This window comes from Tenrec ecaudatus, chromosome 6 (genome assembly GCF_050624435.1).
Source record: "Tenrec ecaudatus isolate mTenEca1 chromosome 6, mTenEca1.hap1, whole genome shotgun sequence".
NCBI classification, from domain to species: domain Eukaryota; kingdom Metazoa; phylum Chordata; class Mammalia; order Afrosoricida; family Tenrecidae; genus Tenrec; species Tenrec ecaudatus.
The window spans coordinates 53,757,597-53,776,903 of record NC_134535.1 but is presented as its reverse complement, the minus strand read 5'-3'; the positions used below and the strand labels follow the sequence as shown (position 1 = coordinate 53,776,903).

The 19,307-nt window shown below is 42.4% G+C and overlaps 1 pseudogene; it reads left to right on the top strand.

Annotated features, from left to right (window-relative positions):
• The first annotated feature begins 9,929 nt into the window (after positions 1-9,929).
• LOC142451402 (transcription factor Spi-C pseudogene) lies at positions 9,930-16,207 on the top strand (annotated as a pseudogene).
• Positions 16,208-19,307: the final 3,100 nt, after the last annotated feature.

Genomic DNA, 19,307 nt, shown 5'->3' with positions numbered 1-19,307 from the left:
CCTGTCTGTGGCCCAAGGAGTCCTTTGGGGCTGTGAGCGGGGCATTGGGGTGCTAACAGCCACGTTGGCAGTGCACACTGTATTCCCGCTGAAATGCTGGGCACTAGTCTTTGGGAAGGCTACAGTGCAAGGAGGGGCACTACATCCCCCTAGATCAGGAGCTGGCAAACTTTTGAGATGGCTGAGCCAATTCTGTCCCTCACAACAATGTAAAAGTTATCCGAGAGCCATAAGTGCATTTTTACAAACAAATGAAATCATCACTATCTGAATAACAGCCTTTAATGGGTTTTCAATTTTGTTTCAGAGCCTCGTGTATGCACGGGAAGAACAGGCTGTGGATCAGGAGTCGCGGATTACTGCCACCCGCCTGGGTGTGCCTTTGATGAAAATTGGGGTGCTAGGGTGGCAGAGTCATGAGTCACACCTTGGCTGCCCTGATCAGAGGGTTCTGGGCCAATCATGTAAACTTTTCTGATGTTCAATCATGCGTGGATCCCAATCATGGTCTCTGTCCCAATTCTTCAATCCCACCCACAGCTGAGATGAATTGATCTTGCAGCAATCATGATTTTGTGACCATGTCCTTTGTTCTCCGTGTCCTATGTAAGCGGTCTTATTTCTGTGACTCCTTGGAAGCCACTGTAGTCTTGTGCTAAGGGTCTCCCTCATCGGAATCATTTGTTTTTATGTGTGTCCTGTTGAAGACTAAATAAATGTGTGGCTAAAAATGATATTTGAATTGGTTTACACGTAGCAGCACCTTGAGAGAAGAGATAGTAGGACTTCTCTTTTACTTTCCTTTCTGAAGATTGCAATTCCAACATTAGAAAGGAAGTCTGCGTTGCTGCACATGACAGAGCTCTTGTGGTGCGGTGACTGAGTGTTCAAGTGCTAACCAAATAGGTGAGGTTTGAACTCGCCAATGACTGCGCCAAAGAAAAGACCCCGGCAGTGTGGTCCGGAAAAGACGATTACCTACTCTGTCCTCTAAGGTTGCTGTGAGTCAGGATGGACTCTCCGGCACAAAACAATCGCAGTGCACATGAACCACCAGCCACCTGTCAATTTGTGGGACAAAGGTGGCTCGAGTGGTGCTTTGATGCTAGAAGCTATCGTATCCCAATGGAGTCATCCATGGTGGACAGGTTTCTGTAGAACTTTCATACTAGCAGAGGCTAGAAAGAACGCTCTGGGGTCTACTTCTGCAAAGTCAGCCACTGAAAACCCTAGGGCTCAACACAGAGGACTGATCAGCGTAGTGCTGGAAGGTGAGCTTCCGGGGGCAGAAGGGTCCTGAAGACGGTGCAAGACTAGTCTTCAACAACCAACAAGAGAAATGGTGGGCAGAAAGCCAGAAACACACCCTACCTGGGACCCAGGCCTCATACCATGCACCAGCATTCTGTCACACTACTTCAAGTCAGGGTATAACCTTTACTGTCTCCCATCCTATAGCCTTCCTCCTGGATCCCTGCCTACACACGGAGTCCTCCCTCCTCGGGTTTACACTCACCTGCAATGCCCTTGATCCCCACGTGCACCAGAAATAAATAAATAGGTAAAGATACTGCGCCTTACACACTATCACTTCTAGGTTTGGGTGTACAAGTCTAAAATGCCCAAGGCTCTTTCATCCCCAACCATCATCACATCACTGAGGCCTCTCCTGATAGTGTCCTCTAATTAGCTAGGATTCCCAGAGGAACACTTTTCTTCTCAACTGTCCTTTATAAGGGAAGGAATGTTTTATTAAGAGAAGAAAAAGAAACTAGGACTCTATGCGAATATTTTTTAACTACAGCAAAATAAAACGGCATAAAAATGTAGGCCCTCGCTTGTAGTCACTTGTTTTGAATCACTGCTTAACTTCATTCCGATATTACAAGTGACGGCAACGCAAAGCCTTGCTACTAATCCTGAGCCTTTCTCAAAACTAGTGTTTTCACAGGATTTTTTCCTTTCTTTTTCACAGTGCACGGTACAGCGCTGCCGCCGTTGGAAGGGCTCAGGGCGTGTTAGCACCAAGCACCCTTGCAGACAGTTTCCTTTGGCCTTTTCTTTCTTTTTAACAGAAAGCAACTTAATCTGAGACCGACTCTCAGAGAGAAAGACTCACTCACCCTTCGAAGCACCCTGACAACTTCTGCTCCCTCTTCCTTGCAGCAAAGTGGAATTCCCGTAAGATGGAATCCAAAATCAGAAGTTTCTATAGTGACTTGCTATTAAATGATGAGGGGTAGGCCTTTTCTCTTTTTAATTTTGAACAGTATTCAGTTCTCCTCCCAGCTCAATGTTGCATCTGCTAACAACACTTCAGTGAATGTTGTTTTAAATCCTTACCGTGTCAACTACGGCTCACCCGGTTCAGTACCAGGCTGTGAGGTAACTGAAATCACAGTTGGCGATCAGACACTAGCTCCTGAAGCTACAAGTTAGCAAAACGCTAAAATCATATAAGGAAAATGTATAAACACTTGCTCTGATGACTCATTATTTGTGTTCCTCGCTCCTTTTGTTACCAATCTTGTATTAGATGTTTAGAACCATACCACAACGTAGAGCACTCAATTCTATTCATGGGTCTCTGGATTCGTGTTTTCATGCCGTCATCCTAACTATGGTGTAAACTCCTTTCAAAGCAGCTCCGGGATCTTGTGTTTCTTTTGACCCCCTGGCTGCAGTTTGAAGCATCACTTTGGTTTGCTCTAAGTGAAATTCCGTCAAGCTGTTTGACAGCCTGAGGCTCATGGCGGCTTGCTTCGTGGTGCTCACTGAAGCACTGGACGCCGCCCTCTCTCCATGGGTCAAGTGCACCAGGCTCGCATCCCTCACGTTCTTCAAATACATTCCACCCTGTCGTGAGGTCACCCCATCACCGACAGCCAGTCAATGGGCAGCCAGGGAGCAAGGAGTCTCAGTGCAGGAAGGGACTCGTTTTCAGTGAGGAGCTGATCTCCAACGGGTCCATCTTCTGGGCCCTAATGGAGGACTTGAATGTCAAAGCACACAGGACCATGCTCAGGAAAGGGGATGGAAATGGAGTACAGTTCTCATGGCCTGGCCGTGTGGGGCGACAGCCCCACCTGAACATGAAAGGGAATCCCTGCCCCACCCCACCACCCCACCCCACCCCACCCCCGTTACTCACAGCAAGTGGCCATGGTACCCATGGCAACAAGGTGACTGGGGTCAAAGCAACATCTGGCCAGCAAAGTTTTCCCTAACAATTTGCATGTCACTTTCTTACAACGCTCCTGCAAGTCAGATAGTAAAATGCCTATTTTACAGGTGGAGTTACAGAGTAAATATCATGCCCACTTAGCTAGGAGCAGTGCTGCTCGTTAATCCTACATCTATTCAATTCCAAAGTCCATGTCACATGTTTTATCAGTCAAAGATGTTCTCTTATGTTTTTACTCAGAGAAAGGTTAACACTGCACTATCCTGAAAAACTCTCTTATATGATGTGGCAGTTACATAATCTAGTGTCAATTTGGGACTTGAGAGGATTAAGAGTGAAGGGGTGGAGTCTAGTGTGTCAATTTTTGTATAGCCAACGAGGCCTCTGTGTGGGCATGGCCTTCTCCTGAGAATTCCCGAGACTTCTACTGACAAGGCTGACGCCCTGTGAGACATCCCTGAGGAGAAGTCACACGGACCTATCCTGATGCAGCTCTGGGTGCTGGAGCAGCCGTGTGGAGACTCCTGCCAGCCCTGAGATGCTCACAAAGACTTTTTTACCCACTGGCCTGTGATCATGCTGCATTTGGTGTCACTGCATGTGTTTCGTGAGTCTGAAGAGGACTTTATAGATTGGTATCAGACATATGGGCCAATATCAGACTTATGGACTTGGACTGGACTGGGTTGGGATGCTTTCTTAAAGTACAATTACCCTTTATATCCAACTCTCTCTTATACACATATGAGTGTCTATTAATTTGTTTCTCGAGTTCACCCAGAGTAACATATGTGACCTGGTATCACAAGGGTTTGCCCAAAGTGCCACAAGTTGATCACCCAAATTAACTACATAATTTATCATGTGGATCAGGTCTCTATTGTCTATAGCAAATATTAAAGCACCTGGATCACCAGAACAACTAACTGAGATTGTCCAAGACAAACCAAGATCTACCTACATACTAGGTTGTCCTATCTACTCCGACTATTTGGTAGCAGCACAGGAAATTAAATGTTAAAGAAATTAAGTCTGTAGTTTTTGTAAGGTAGGTTATTTAGAGTTGTAATTTACATGTGGTAAAATTGGCTTTATTTAAGTGTAGCATTCTATGAATTTTAACAATCATAGTCGTGTGACTACTACCACAATCAGCTACAGACTCCATGAGCTCAGTCCCTTCCCAACAACTCCAGTCCCTGCCAACCATTGATCTGATTTCTGTCCCTATAGTTTGGGCTTGTCCAGAATTCATATCAAGGAAATCATACCAACATGTAGCTGATTCTATTGGGCTTTTTCCAGTTAGCATCATATATTTGAAGTCAATCCATCTATTGTGTCTATGTTGGTATGCCAATGAGTGATCCCTTCATTTTTTAAGTTAAGAAATGGTTTCCAAAATAAAAATGCACTGCAGCTTAGATATTGGGGTCTTCATCACCAGTTTTAAGGAATTATAAAGTTGTTGTAAACGTTCACATGCAGGTTTTTGTGTGAACGTAAATCATCGCGCCGCTTGTGTAAATATCTGGCAGTAGGACTGCTGCAATGTCGCTGCCATCGAGTCGATGCTGACTTATAGTGACTCTGTAGGACAGGGTGGAACTGCCCCTGTGAGTTATCAAAGCCAACTGTTCACGGGGTTACGGGAGTAGCAAGCCCAGTCTTTCCCTCTCAGCGCAGCCTGGTGGTTTCCAACTGGATTGTATGGTACAAAACTCCAACCCACGGACATCAAGTTTATTCTGACTCCCAGTGACCCTGCCGGACAAAGTTGGACTACACCATGGAATTTCCAAGGGTGCTAGTCTTTCTCCTTTCAAACAGACGGTAGGGTCAACCCTCAGCTTTCAGTTAGCAGCCAAGCCCTCTAAAGACTGAGCCATCAGGCCTTAGTGATATGTAGTTAGAAGATGTTTCACTTCTAAGAAACTGCCAACCAATTGTCTAAAGCTGTCTGTCCATTTTTTCATTTCCACCAGCAATGTGTGAGAAATCCAGTTACACCACATTCTTGCCGGCATTTGGCATTTCCCTTGCTGGGTTTGCATTTTCCTCATGACTTAAACAAACCAAACCCCACTGCCCTTGAATCAACTCCAACTCCAAACAGTCCTAAGTAGGGTTTTCTAAGGTTGTAAATCTTTACAGGAGCAAGATGGCTTCAACTTCCTCCCACAGAGCAGCTGGTGGACTTGAACCTTGCGGCCCGTTCAGCAGGCAATCCCACGCCTATTTCCTACTGACTGATGGTGTTGAAGACCTTTCCATATGCTTCTCGGAATGCCATGAATCTTCTTGGGCGGAGTATTGGCTTACTCTTTACAACATTCTATTGGGTTGTTTACACCTTTATTAATAATATTGACTGGAAGTTTGCCATCTATTCTAGGCAACTAAAGGTATTTTTTAAGATTAACTTTTAAAATGTATGGATGCTGGATTTCACTTTAGAAATCAATACATATGTCTTTGAAATATGAGAGGATCTCAGAAAGTTCATGGGAGCTGGAAATAAAGAATAATGGAATATCACACAAACTTTTTGAAGCCCCCCCCCCCTTGTATATGCCTTTCCAAGAAGCCATTTCTGAAGCCAACTGCTAATATTCCCCCTTCTCCCAGGCCTCCACCTCTCGTCCGATTAGCAAGCATGTGCCAAGGACAGCCAAAATGAACCATTCTAGATATCTTGAAGATGAGATAGAGGGACTAGGAAGAAGCTTATTTTTACCAACCAATTGGCTCGATAATTTTTTGTCAATTTACCTAAAGTAAGTATTAAATTTTAGCAAAAGGCATCATAAGATTCATAAAGCCAGACTCTATAGCAGAACCAGGATTCATAGTACGAGGCATGATGGGGTACAAGATTCTTAGTACAAGGCATGGGGGGGTATGCACAATTGTAAGCACAAGACACTACGGCATGTCCATCATTGTTAGTAGAGAGCTCTTTGGGGTAGCCAAGCTTCTTGATATGCAGCTGTGTGAGATATCCCAGTAGCCACAAAACCTACTCCTTGCTTCGAAAGATCAATTTCTAGCTGGAGTTATAAGACATACAAGTAAAATGAACAAGACAAAATTTCACAAAATTTGTGTGCTAGAAGTAGTGTAGGCAATGGGAGTTTCTCAGTCCAGAGACCTGAGGAAGCCTACAGACTCCAAAAGTGGATCTGCCTGGGAAGCAGGGAATAGAAAACTGCTTTCTGGAATTTGGATGCAGGACACTGTACCTGAGAAAAAACTTACCTGCTACACAGGGTTATTATAATGATTTTATGAATATACAGCCCCCTGTGGGTGGCATATACTATGTTCCCGCAGAATGCCAGATTTTATTACTACATGTTGTCTTACAACTCCGATTTAGTTATTTTCTCAATTTTTTATCGATAAATCTAACTTGGACACACCCAATTTAACTTTTTATTTTGAACTCATTGCAGCCTTACATAAATGTTACCAAACTTGAAAAGTCCCCTTCTATCCCTCGCTCCGCTTCAACTAATGGTAACACCCCGCACAACCAAAAGACAACTATCAAAAAAAGGAAATTAACATTGATGTATTATTGGTAGCTAGAAAATAGACCTGATGTGAATTTCTCCAATTTTTCTATGGAAACCTCCTTCTGAGCTGGGATTGAATCCAGGGTCTCACTTTGCCTTAGTTGTCAAGTCTCCTTAGTCTCCTCTAACCCGTGACCAGTCCTCACTCTTCCTTGTCTCCCTCTACCTTGGCACTCTGGGAGAATTGTTTTCGTGACCAGTGCTCGTTGCCATTGAGGTGGCCCCGACTCATGGCAACCTTATGTATGACGACGCAGAATGGAATCTGTCCCATTTCTTCACCAGCGGTAATATGTTCGAGTTCAATGTTGTGCCTACTGTGTGCTTTCTTCCAACCAAGGGGGCTCATCTTTTAGCACCTTATTGGACAATGTTCTTTTGTCCCCCATAAGCCCCTTATCAGCTAATCTTGGGAATGAGATCATCATTTATTTCTTCCTAGTCTATCTTAGCCTGGAAGCTCTGCTGAAATCTACCTGCTATGGGTAGCCCTGATCGTGTTCAAAATACCATGGATGTAGCTCCCAACGTCATAGTAAGACAGCCACCACAGTGTGACGAGCAGGCATGGTCCTTATTTTGTACAAATGCCCCTCCATTTGTTTGCTGGTGTTTGCTGATGACTACAATATACATATGGGGGTGGTGCACTAGAGAAATGATGTTCTCCCCTCTCGATGCCTCATGGGAAGTTATTGCCTCAATTTTCCAGGTGAAGACTTTGGAGGTTATACAAGGGCACACCAAGCAGAGTTGGCCTTTGCCTCTGACACTTGCTGCCTCGGTGCCCCGCTGTGTGAGTAAGGAAATGTTCTGCAAGGGGCTCTATAGACACCAACGTGGGAAGTTTTGGAATATTAGACATACGCATTCGGACTTAGGGGTGGGAAACCACGAGAAGATCTTGAGCCAGGCAGCAGAAATGCTAAAGTACTGTTTGGAGGACAAGTAACCTGACCGCCGTGTTAAGAAATGGATCGGAAAAGGGAGGCGCGAAGGACAGGGACGCCAGTTTGGCTCTCAACTTAAAGCAGTAAGAGCCCCCAGGGGCTCCCCAGGTGTGGCTGGAGGGAGAAGAACCTGAGGAATAGTTCGGGTGTCAGAACCATCTCGAAGCTTATTTAATATGTAGTTCCCTGGGCCTCATAGCAAGCCTCTGTTGATTCAGAATCTCTGAATATGGGCTCAAGTGTATACACTTAAAAAAATCTCCAGGTAATTCTTAAACACCTTAAAAAATGGAAATACTTAAAAATTATGAGAAAACATAAGACCGGTTAGATCAGGGGCCAGCCATTTGTAGCCTATACATGATACAAAAAAGTAATACACGATACAAAAAAGCCTGTGCATTGATACAAAAAAAAAAATGGAGCAGCTGGGGAGTCAAAATGGCAAACCTTCCCTAGTGTCCTAGCGCTTGACCACTGCCCCACCCCCACCCCCAAGGTCTGTCCAGTCTGTCCCTGGGACCCAATGCAAACTGAAAATATTGGGACCCTCTGCTCAGAAAATCATCAATAACTTTAATGCTCTGGAAAGGACTGCACCAAGCATGTGGCCCTTCTGAGCGCAGGGCCTGTGGACTTGGGTGCGTCAGAGGCTCCTGAAGCCAGGCTTGTTTGTAGCAGCTACCTTATTGTGCCAGTGTGTATAGAAGCAGCCACAGGCCTGCCTGCAAAGAGCAGGATTTGACCCAAGGGTATCGTCGACAGACTCCTGAGCATGCCCACTACAGTTCAGGAAACTCAGGGAAAACTAGGGAGCAAATTCTACAATAAATTGAAATTGTGTGTTTAATGAATAAATAAATACAGTTCGATACCTGGGTTAATTTAGTTAGGTAAATCTTCACATTCATCTAGTTGCATTGACGCCCTTACTGGAGGGGAGAGACCGAAAGCATCACAGTGAAGAGAAAAAGATGCTTAAACACCAAGAGAACAGCCTGCGGTCTCAGGACTTCTCTGCCACAAGCTTGGTTCCTGGTGCATCTATCATCTGGACACCATAACTCAGTTGGGGTTTTTTTTGTCCCCTCCTCCCCCCCCCCCAGAGAATCTTCAATCTGTTCAATTCTACAAAATTCTCCAAAAAAGTAAAGACTTTTTGTGTTGGAGTCAAAAATCAAATTACTCTTAGGTAATAGTATTTTTTTTTCATTAAAGTAACCTAAGAACAGTCTAGAATTCAATTGAAATTTGGAAAAGCAATGGTAACTTCCAGACCACAATATCAAATCAGGTTTGGTCCCTGGTGTGACATTCTACTGTAGTGATAGATGGGCTGTCCTGTGTTCGACTGTATTACGCTTGCCTACCATACAGAAGCATTTCTGGCCTCGGCCTCTCTCCCCACTAATAAAATTAGAGCAATTTTTAAAAAAACAATGTGGTATATTTAAATCAAATAACATTTACACAAAGCAACAAGCTCAGACACATTGTAGGTGCTCAAGAATTGTGTGTTATACTCTCTTTAATGGTAAAATCACACAAAGCCAAGAAATAAAAGAAAGATGCTAGCAGTCCATTAAAGGGAAAAAAGAAAAGAAAAGAAAATGCTTCTTGGCATTTTTTCCAGTCCTAATTGTTCTGGTGCCTGTGGCCATGACTGTTTTAGAAAAACATATGCTACACAGCTGCAGATGCAAACCTGATTACCTCTAAATTAATAACATGTAGGAGGCAACACTTGCAGCTGTGAGGGAGAGCACGGGCCCCAGCACAGCCCAAGTCCCCTAACATTTGTAACTGTTTGTTATAAACGTCTTCAAGTAAACATAATCGCAATCCCTGTAGAGAAGGAAGCACTACGAAAGCAGCAAAGCCCTCCGGGCCCATGTCTCTGCTCTCCACCAACCAAGGGAGACTTATCATCTGAGACCAGATTGCTTTTCTTTGTTGATCTTCGGGTTCTGAGAAGAGGAACCTTCCAGCAGCGAAAGGACCACCACGGAGATACTGCCCAGTGCCCGTCAGTGGTCAAAGGGCTGGCATCTCCAGTCTACACACCGCATGTCAAACACGGGGGCCTTAGAGAAGGCAGTTGGCGGCTGAGCATCTCCAGAGCAACACTAAGGGGCTGTGTAATGGGGAGGGCTGGACCAGGGAGGGGCTCTGGCAAAGCACACACATGCTCTCTCACAAGAGAGGATTTCTTTCACCATGCACCAAAGGAAGAAAAAGAATGTTGTGGGTAAGTTAAGGTCTAAACAATTGTTGGTTTGAGCTAACCAAAAGCTAGTGCCTGACCTATGAAAATTAGTATATTCATGTACTTCTGAAAATCAGCCAACGACAGCCTATGGATCACAATGGTCTGACCAACAACTAATCATGGGAATGGCATAGGACTTGACAGCATTTCAGCCATTGTACATAGAGGTCCCATGAGTCAGGTACATAGAGGTCCCATGAGTCAGGTACATAGAGGTCCCATGAGTCAGGGGCGAACTTAAAAGTCAGTTAACAACCCAACACTCCTCTGTCATTTTGTCTTATTTGGTGGTTTGCCTGTTACTGTAATGCTGGACTTATGTGACTGGTATTTCCAATGCTAGCAGGGTCACCCATGATGGACAAGTGTCAGTGAATCTTCTAGATTAAGATAAACCAGGAAGAAGGAGTTATTGCTCCTTTTTTAAAAAAATTCTAAAAATGATGGCCCATGCCAGAAGAGGAGACCCCCGGGGTGGAAGGCACTCCAAATGCAATGGGAATGAGTCTCTCCTCAAGCAGAGTTGCCATTAGCAACTTAGATGCTGTAAAGATTTGGGGACCTACATTTGCTGAATGTGACACAACTGAAAATGAGAAGAAATAGATGCAAATACTCATTAATCATCTGAACATGGACTGTACAAGGGATACATACAGGAATGTTAGAAGTTGTTACAAATGATGAGAAACTCATAAAGATGGACATTTTAGGCATTAGTGGGCTAAAATCAACTGATATTATCCATTTTGAATCAGACAGTCATGCGGTCTACTGTGCAGAGTGACAAACGGAACAAAGATAGCATTGAATTCTTTGACAAAGAGTCATTTCAAGATGTATCCTGAATCCTGAAAGATGTGTTAATACAATCATTATTCAACTTCACATAACCACTAATGCCAAAGGTAACAAATTGAAGATTTCCTCCAACTTTTTTATAAGCAGTTTTATTAGGACATAATCAAAATATACAATTCCAATAGTTCCATCATATCAAGATGTGTAGTACAATCATTCCTTTTTCCAACTTCTGTGGTCTATATTGATCTCACTTGCAATGAAGATTCATTGGTAATTACTGGTGATTGCAATGCAGCAGTGGTAAACAAAGAAGAAGGATCAGTAGTTGGAAAATATGGCCTTGGTCATAGGAACAATACAGGAAACCACATGGTAGACTTTTGTAAGACCAACGATTTATTTGTACGTTGCAAATAGGTTGTTTTGTTTTGTTGCAAATAAGTTTTTTCAACAGCATAAACAGTGACGGTACACGTAGGCTTCACTGGAGTATATGGGGAAAGACTACACCTATGGAAAGAGACAATGGGAAACTCACTATCATGAGCTGGAAGAAGGCCAGGGCCAACTGTGAAACAGACCATTACTTGCCCATCGCGGGAATGACAAACTGAACCAGGCGAGTGTCACATTCATGGTCTAACAGTCATTCCAAGATCCATCCTGAAATACAACATTATGAGTGACGGGATAGTATCTAGATGCAAGAAGAAAGACCAGTTAATACAATCATTACTCAAAGGTGCACAGAAACTAATGGAAGAGAGGCCACAAATCTAGCCCAGCTGAATTCAGAGACCATTTTAAGAAATAGAATTGATTTATTGAGCAGTAATGACCAAAGATAAGTTGTAGGATCACATCAAGGATATTATACATGAAGAAACCAAGAGGCCACTAAGCAGACAGGACAGAAAGACAAGATCAAAATGAGTGTTAGAAGAGATTATGGAACTTGCTCTTGAGCATAAAGTAGCAGAAATGATCAAAAGAGGCTTGAGGAGACAAAGGAATATATCCTGATGAAGTACGTCAAGAATTAGAATCAGAAAATCAAAATGGAAAAATACATTTGTCATTTCTCAAGATGAAAGAATTGAAGATAAAATTAAAAGCTTGCGTTGTAATAATATAAAATGTATGAGCAAGAAGTTAAATGGCAAAGGCAACATCAAGGAAAGAAGGAAGGACTATACAGAGTCATTGTACCAAAAGGAATTGATGTTCAACCATTTCAGGAGGTAGCATATGACCAAGAACCAAAGGTCTTGAAGTCAGAAGTCCAAGATACACTGAAGGCATTAGGGGAAGAAAAGGTTTCCAGGAATTCACTGAATGCCAATTGAGATGTTCCAACAACAGCAGCACACCAGCCAAAGATGACAATAGCAAAATCCAACTATGAAGAAGGGGAAAGTTTCCACACTTCAATTGTGAACCCCAATTTGTAGAATGCTATGGAGGACAATGGAAGCCCAGAATCCATCTGCAGAGTATCTACTCCAGTGGTTCTCAACCTGTGGGTCACGACTCCTTTTGGGGTCAAATGACTCTTTCACAGAGGTTGCCTAAGACCAACAGAAAGTACATATTTCTGATGGTCTTAGGAACTGAGACACCGCTCCTCTATCTCAACCTTCACTCTGATGTTGGCTGTTTACACAGACTGTCGCAAATGCAGCAATGCAGTTTACTGCTGTGTAGTTTACTGCTGTCGTATTAAGACCGTTACCCATGCTACACCATGCTTCAAGACAAAATTTCATTTATTTGGCATTAGAAATAAATATGTGACAATATATAATTACATATTGCTTTGTGATTAATCACTATGCTTTAATTATGTTCAATTTGTAACAATGAAAATATATCCTGCATATCAGATATTTACATTATGATTCATAACAGTAGCAAAATTACAGTTATGAGGTAGCAATGAAATAGTTGTATGGTTGGGAGTCACCACCACATGAGGAACTGCATTAAAGGGTCCCAGCATGAGGAAGGTTGAGAACCACTGCTCTGGTCAGATTAAGCTTCTGGCAGATCCCCTCTGGCCATAGACAGGGGACTCGAACAGTTTTACTATCAGACAGAGATTCCTGTAAACTTGGTATAATATAACCCTTGGTCAGTTGACCTCTCTCTTGACCCAACCTGAATTTGCTCAAAGCTTAATTATCTCTTCCTTGCTCTATCACAGAAATTTCTTCTCTCATTTTTTTAATATTCCTGATGGTCTTTTCTTTCTTACTCTTTATTTTTATCTTTATATTATTATTAGTAGTATTTTTCTTTCTGTTTCATTTTCTTCCTGTTTTTTATTCTTTCTGTTATGTTTCCCAGTTTATGAAGCACAAAAAGAGTGGATACATAAAGGCATTAACTGATAAAATGGTTTATTGGAGATGGAGGGTGGGGAGGGTGAGGAAAATTGGGTAGTGAACAATGAATTCAGGAGGTGAGGTGCCCTAGAACTGTTGTGATTATGTATGCACAAGTCTTTTAAACAGCAACTTAACTATGGAAGTGAATAATATATGAATATCACATCAAGAAAACAACTGAAAAAAGAAACCAGAGTTGATCAATGGTTACATGGGTGAATGAGGACGTTTTTGCTTTAGGGAGCATTGAATTTATGTTAATGTTGGTAGAATAATTTGCAAAAGGATATCAATAATGATTTCACAACATGAAGACTATAACCAATGGCACTGAATTATACATGGAATTGATAGAGTTGCCAATGCTACAGCACCCAACATCAACAACCGTGACTTATTGAGCATCTGTGTGGTTTCTTGTGCCCGAAAAAATTCGAGAGGAATGGCATTGTGCTCAACATAGAAAGAGCATTTCAAGATAGATTTTTAAGTAGAACACTATCTTTGATAGGATATTTATATGCATACAAGGATGTCCAGTTAGTTCAACTAGTATTCGAATTTATACACCAATCACTAAAACTAATGATGGACAAAACATAAATTCTACCAGCTTGTTTAGTGTGAAATTGACTAAGCATACAATTAAGATGCACTGGTGATTGGAATTAAAAAGTTGGAGGAGGGAAAAATGGATCAGTAGTTGAGAAATGTGGCCTTGGTGATGGAAAGTAGCTGAAGGTCACAGCATAGACTTTTGCAAGACCAATCATTTCCTCACGAAAATACCTTCTTTAAACAACATAAATGGCAACTATTCACATGGACATCACCAGATGGAATATGTAAGAATCAAATGCACTCCCTCTGTGGGAAGAGATGCTGGAGAAACTCCATATGTGGAGCCAAAATAAAGGCTCTGCACTGACTGTGGATCAACTATCAATTGCTCACGTGTAAGTTCAAGTTGAAGAAACAACAGCAAGTCCATGAAACCCAAAATAACACCTTGAGTATATCCCATGTGAATTAGGAAATATCTCAAGAATAGATTTAACACACTGAACATTAGTACCAGAGGATGTGGAGAACTGCGGGATGACATCAAGCGCATCATACATGAAGAAAGCAAAAAGATATTAAAAAGACAAGAAAGAAAAGAATACTTGGATATCAGAAGAAACTTGCCTTTGAATTTAGAGTAACTATGGAGCCTGTACATAGACCAAAAGGCAGTCATCCGACCAAAACAAGGGAACACCGCCTGGTTTAAGATCAGGAAGGTGCGTGTCAAGAGTGTATGCTTCACCAGACCTCCCCAATCTGTATGTTAAGCAAATAATCTAAGAAACTGGAGGACTACAGGAAAAAGAAGGTTGCATCAGGATTATTAGAAGGTTTATGAGCAGATGATACCACCTTGCTTGCTGAAAATAAGGAGGACTGGAAGCACTTGCTAATGAGAATCAAACACTGTAACCTTCGCTATAGATTGCAGTTAAATGTCAAGAAAACCCAAATCCCTACAACTAGAACACTAAATGGAGGAAAGAGTGAAGTTGTCAAGGACTTCATCTTGCTTGGATCCAAAATCAACACTTGTGGAAGCACCAGTCAATAAATCAAAAGACCCATCGCATTGAGCAAATCTGCTGTGCTGGACCTCTTTAGTGTTTTGAAGAGCAAAGACGTGGCCAAGGTGAGTCTGACCCCATCCATGGAATTTTCCATCACCTTATACGCATGTGAAAGCTGGACACTGAATGAAGGAGCCGGAGCGTTTGAATGATCGTGTTGGAGAAAAATATGGAAAATAACATAGACTGCTAGAAAAACACCCAAAGCCGTCTTGGAAAAAGTACAGCCAGAATGCTTCTTAGAAGCAAGGATGGTGAGACTTCATCTCACATACTTTAGACATGTTATCAGGAGAGACCAGTCCTTGGTAAAGAAGACCGTGCTTGGTAAAGGGTCAGCAAACAAACAAACAAAAATGCCCCTTGCTGAGATGGATCGACACAGCGGCAGCAACAATGAGCTCACACGTAACTGCTAGGAGGGTAGTACAGGAGCAAGCAGTGTTGTGTTCAGTTTTATACAGAGTTGCTGCTATGGGTCGGAACCGACACTCAGCGATTACGCAGCGACACAAATGAGTTTCAACTCATTGCTCATTTCAATGTTAAGGCTTTTATCTATGTTTAGATCGGGGTTAAGGAACCACAGTGACACAGGCGCTCTGTGAGAAGACTCTGTGGATGTCTGTTTCTGTAAGGATTTAATGCTGATCTCGGTGAAAGCTAAGACTCCTGGCGTCTGGCCCTTTTGGATGCAAGATAGCACTCCCATGAACAGAATCACCCAATTTATTAATCAAACATGACTACAAAAATTACCTGGCTTTCATCAACCACTGCGCTCAGGTCCGAGGGAGCCCCAGCTGCTGTGGAGTGCTGCCGGCAGAAGAGCCTGCCCATACCTGGAAAGCCATCACCAACAATGTTGCAGACTACTGTATGGAGCAAATATCCATCCATCACTGCGGAATATCGCTGAAAGCCAGCTAACGCAAGCTGCCACTCTCCAGCAAAAGGGAGGAAAAGGCCGAAAGAAGCTTCTACTGTTTGAATACCTTCTTGAATCCCTGTGTAACCCGCAGATAGATGGCTTCTTGTATTCAGTGGGTAGACAGAAGCAAGGGCATCTTTCAGTTTGTGTCAACAAACAAAGAGAGGCTTGCAGAACTTTGGGGGGAAAGGCAAGGCAACCGGAAGACCACGACTTACCAGAAAATGGCCAGGGCATTGCGGAATTGCAGAAGAACTGGGGAAATTATCAAAATCCAGAGAAAACTAACTTACCAGCTCAGTGAGACCATTCTCCAAAGACTTTGTCCCGCTTATTTCTTGGGGAAAGAGGTCTTCTACTCACCGTGCGTCCAACCTGAACAAGAATATCTCAGTTTAAATAATTAGAATGCAAACTATAACCATCCACGTGCCAACTACCATGAGCTAAGTGACCCTGATTGCTAGCCATACCCACATGTTTAATGGCTTCCTGGCACCAGAAGCTTCTACCAGCTAGGAGTCTTCCTTTAAGGCAAATACTGAAGAGAAGAGAACAATCAGTTACCTTGTTGCTATCTTTGCTGAAACCGCATCCAGCCTATACTAACATTGGTGGAAACATGACCGCCTTCCTCGATGACCCAGCAGCATGCTACAGACAACTGGGACTTTGGACTTTGTTCCTTTGCAGCGCACAACATCCTTTTAGACCACATCAAGAGTATTCATTTGGAAGCCATCTAAGCAAGCTGGATTTTACCTTAAACGCACACGTATGGCAGATTAAAGGAACTGAGATCCCCCTGGGACTTAGAGAAGCAGATGATGATGAGCCCAAGCTTATGGATTTGGAAGTCATTGGACTATGGTTCAAATTTCCAAATTTGAAGGTGCCCAGTTATTGGCAATTTAAGACTGCCACTTATTTCCTATTTTCTTTGCTTTTAATCTCTGCTTCTAAACTCTTTGCTTTGGTGTGGCATGTCTTGTCCAAGAGGCATAGTGCTGCCCAAGTGAATGGGTATTATTAAAAGCTTTGTTTAATGCTTAGGAAATCCTTTAGGGAAGTTCTACCCTGTCCTACAGGGTCTCTATGAATAAGAATCTACTTGCTGGCAGGTAAGGGAGTTGGTAGCTGGAGCCTGAGTGACACATGCAGTTTTCCATCAGTTGCTAACCTAAAGGTTGGTGGTTCAAATTTTGCATCATCTCCTTGGAAGCCCTGGCAATCTGCTTCCATTAAGATTACAGCCAAGAGAACCCTGTGGACCAGTTCTACACTGGAACACATGGGGTTGCTATGAGTCAGAATCAACTCGACAGCAAGATTTGAGTTTGGGGACAAAAGCCTTGGTTCACTATTGAATTTCACATGGTCCTTTTAACACATAGAGAGAATTACTTTGAAAGCCTTTCTCCAGCCCCTCAAGTGTATTTCACCATTCTTTTCTTCTCCCTCCATAATAGCTTTAAATTTCTGCAAAAAGACAACCCCTCGTATTTGTTGGTTTATTTTAATTTTTTTGTCAGTGAGTTCACTGGAAGCAAGGGTTGTGTCTTACTCAAGATTTTTCACTGGACTTTTGATCAAAGATCCTGGCAAGCGGAAATATTTAATGAGTGCTTGTTAAATGAAAAAGGAAAGTAGAAAGAGACATAAAACCTAGAACTACAGAGCCTTGGTTCTCTGTAACTCAACTGCACCTGTATACATACAGACACACACATGCACACACAGTACATGCAAAAACAGCACACACATTCCAGATACCACATACATATCACACAGATGCATATACATAACACATGTCTCTCTCCTGCGCACATGCACGCGCGCACACACACACATTCCCAAAGATTGAGAATGATGGCCAGGAGGCGCCATTTGGGATAAATTATGACAAGAGGCTCTCATCCTTGTCACTAAATACGTGTAGAAGCTGAAGTCTTTCCAGCCAGGACAGGTGTCTCTTCCTTCTTTCTTTGACTGGTAGGAGAGAGGCAGAGCTCTTTCCTGAATCTCCCGGAGTCTCAAATCAGCTTAAACCTCCTCCCACCCTGCTTCTCAAGATCCTCAGGTATATATTTTGTGTGTCTAACACACTTAATTTCTCCAGTTAGTACTGAATGGTCTGCTAGCCCTTACTTCCGACATCCTAATTAATGCCATTACCTCCTCTATTATCCTCACCTCTGGTAATGGAGTCTCTAGCAAAATGTTGTGAAAAACCACTGTGAAATTAACAGAGGTTTAATGGTAGCCTTCACAATAAAACTAATGGCGTTCCAAGTAGGCGAAAATAGCGATAGTTACAGGTGGTAAGCCTTGAGTCTTTAACAATTTGAGCCAAGCCTTCCAAATGCAGGCGACACAACACTGCTTACTGAAAGCAAGTCTAGAAATCAAAAAGGACAGCCTTCAGTCTGAATTTCAACTCAATGTACAAAAAAACCCCCCAATTCCTCACAGTAGACAACATCATGATAAATGGAGAAAAGACTGAAGTCAAGGATTTCATTTTCTTTGGGACCACAGTCCATGGTCCTGTAAGACACAGCCATGCAATCAGACAATATATCACACTGGGCAAATGTGCTCCACAAGACCTCTTTAAAGTATGGAGGACCAAGAATGTCACTTGGAGAACTAAGAGACACCGCCCACCTAAGTCATCATATTTTCAATTGCCTCCTAAGCATTTGAAAACTGAATTGAATTGAATTGAATAAGGAAGACTTAACATTGAATAAGGAAGACTGAAGAAAAATTGATGTGTTTGAATTATGGTGCTGAAGAAGAATATTGAAAATACCATCGACTTCCAAAATAACAGATAAATTTGCCTTGAGAGAGTAGAACAAGAATGCTCCTGAGAAGCAAGGATGGTGAGCCTTCTCACACATACTGTGGACAGACTACACCCTGGAAAAGGACATCATGGTTGGTAAAGCAGAGAAGTGAAAAAGAGGAAGATTTTTTTTAAGAGGTGGATTGACACAGTGGCTGCAACAATGGACTCAAACATAATAGCAATGGGGGGGATGCCCCAGAGCTGGGCAATATCTTGTTCTTTTGCTATGAGTTGGAACCAACTCAACTACACCTAAAAACAATAAGAACATGTGTTGATCATGTTTATACTCATGTGTGCATTTATTTAGTTAATCCTCCCAACAACTCTTTGGAGTAAGTTTTGTTTCTCATCCCTTGATGAGAAAACTGGGACTTGGAAGCATTAAATTACCCATGGTCACATACTAAGGAAACTGGGGTGGAAATATTAATTCTTCTACTTATCACTTGAACTTGAGGCAACTATGTGAGAATCATCAAAGCTACTGTTGTTGTTAATACATCATGTACCCTTGTATTGAAGGTCGTGGATTCTAGGCTTCTTCAAAAATAATCTAAAACAGGAAATATTTCCTTTCTGCCTACTAAAGAATACAGAAATTTTGGACAAATGTAAGTTGATATAAAAGGGTTGTATCTACAAAAAAGCAGAGTCAAGAAGGGTTATGTCAAATTCTAAAATACTTCAAACAATTGACAACTGTGTTAGAT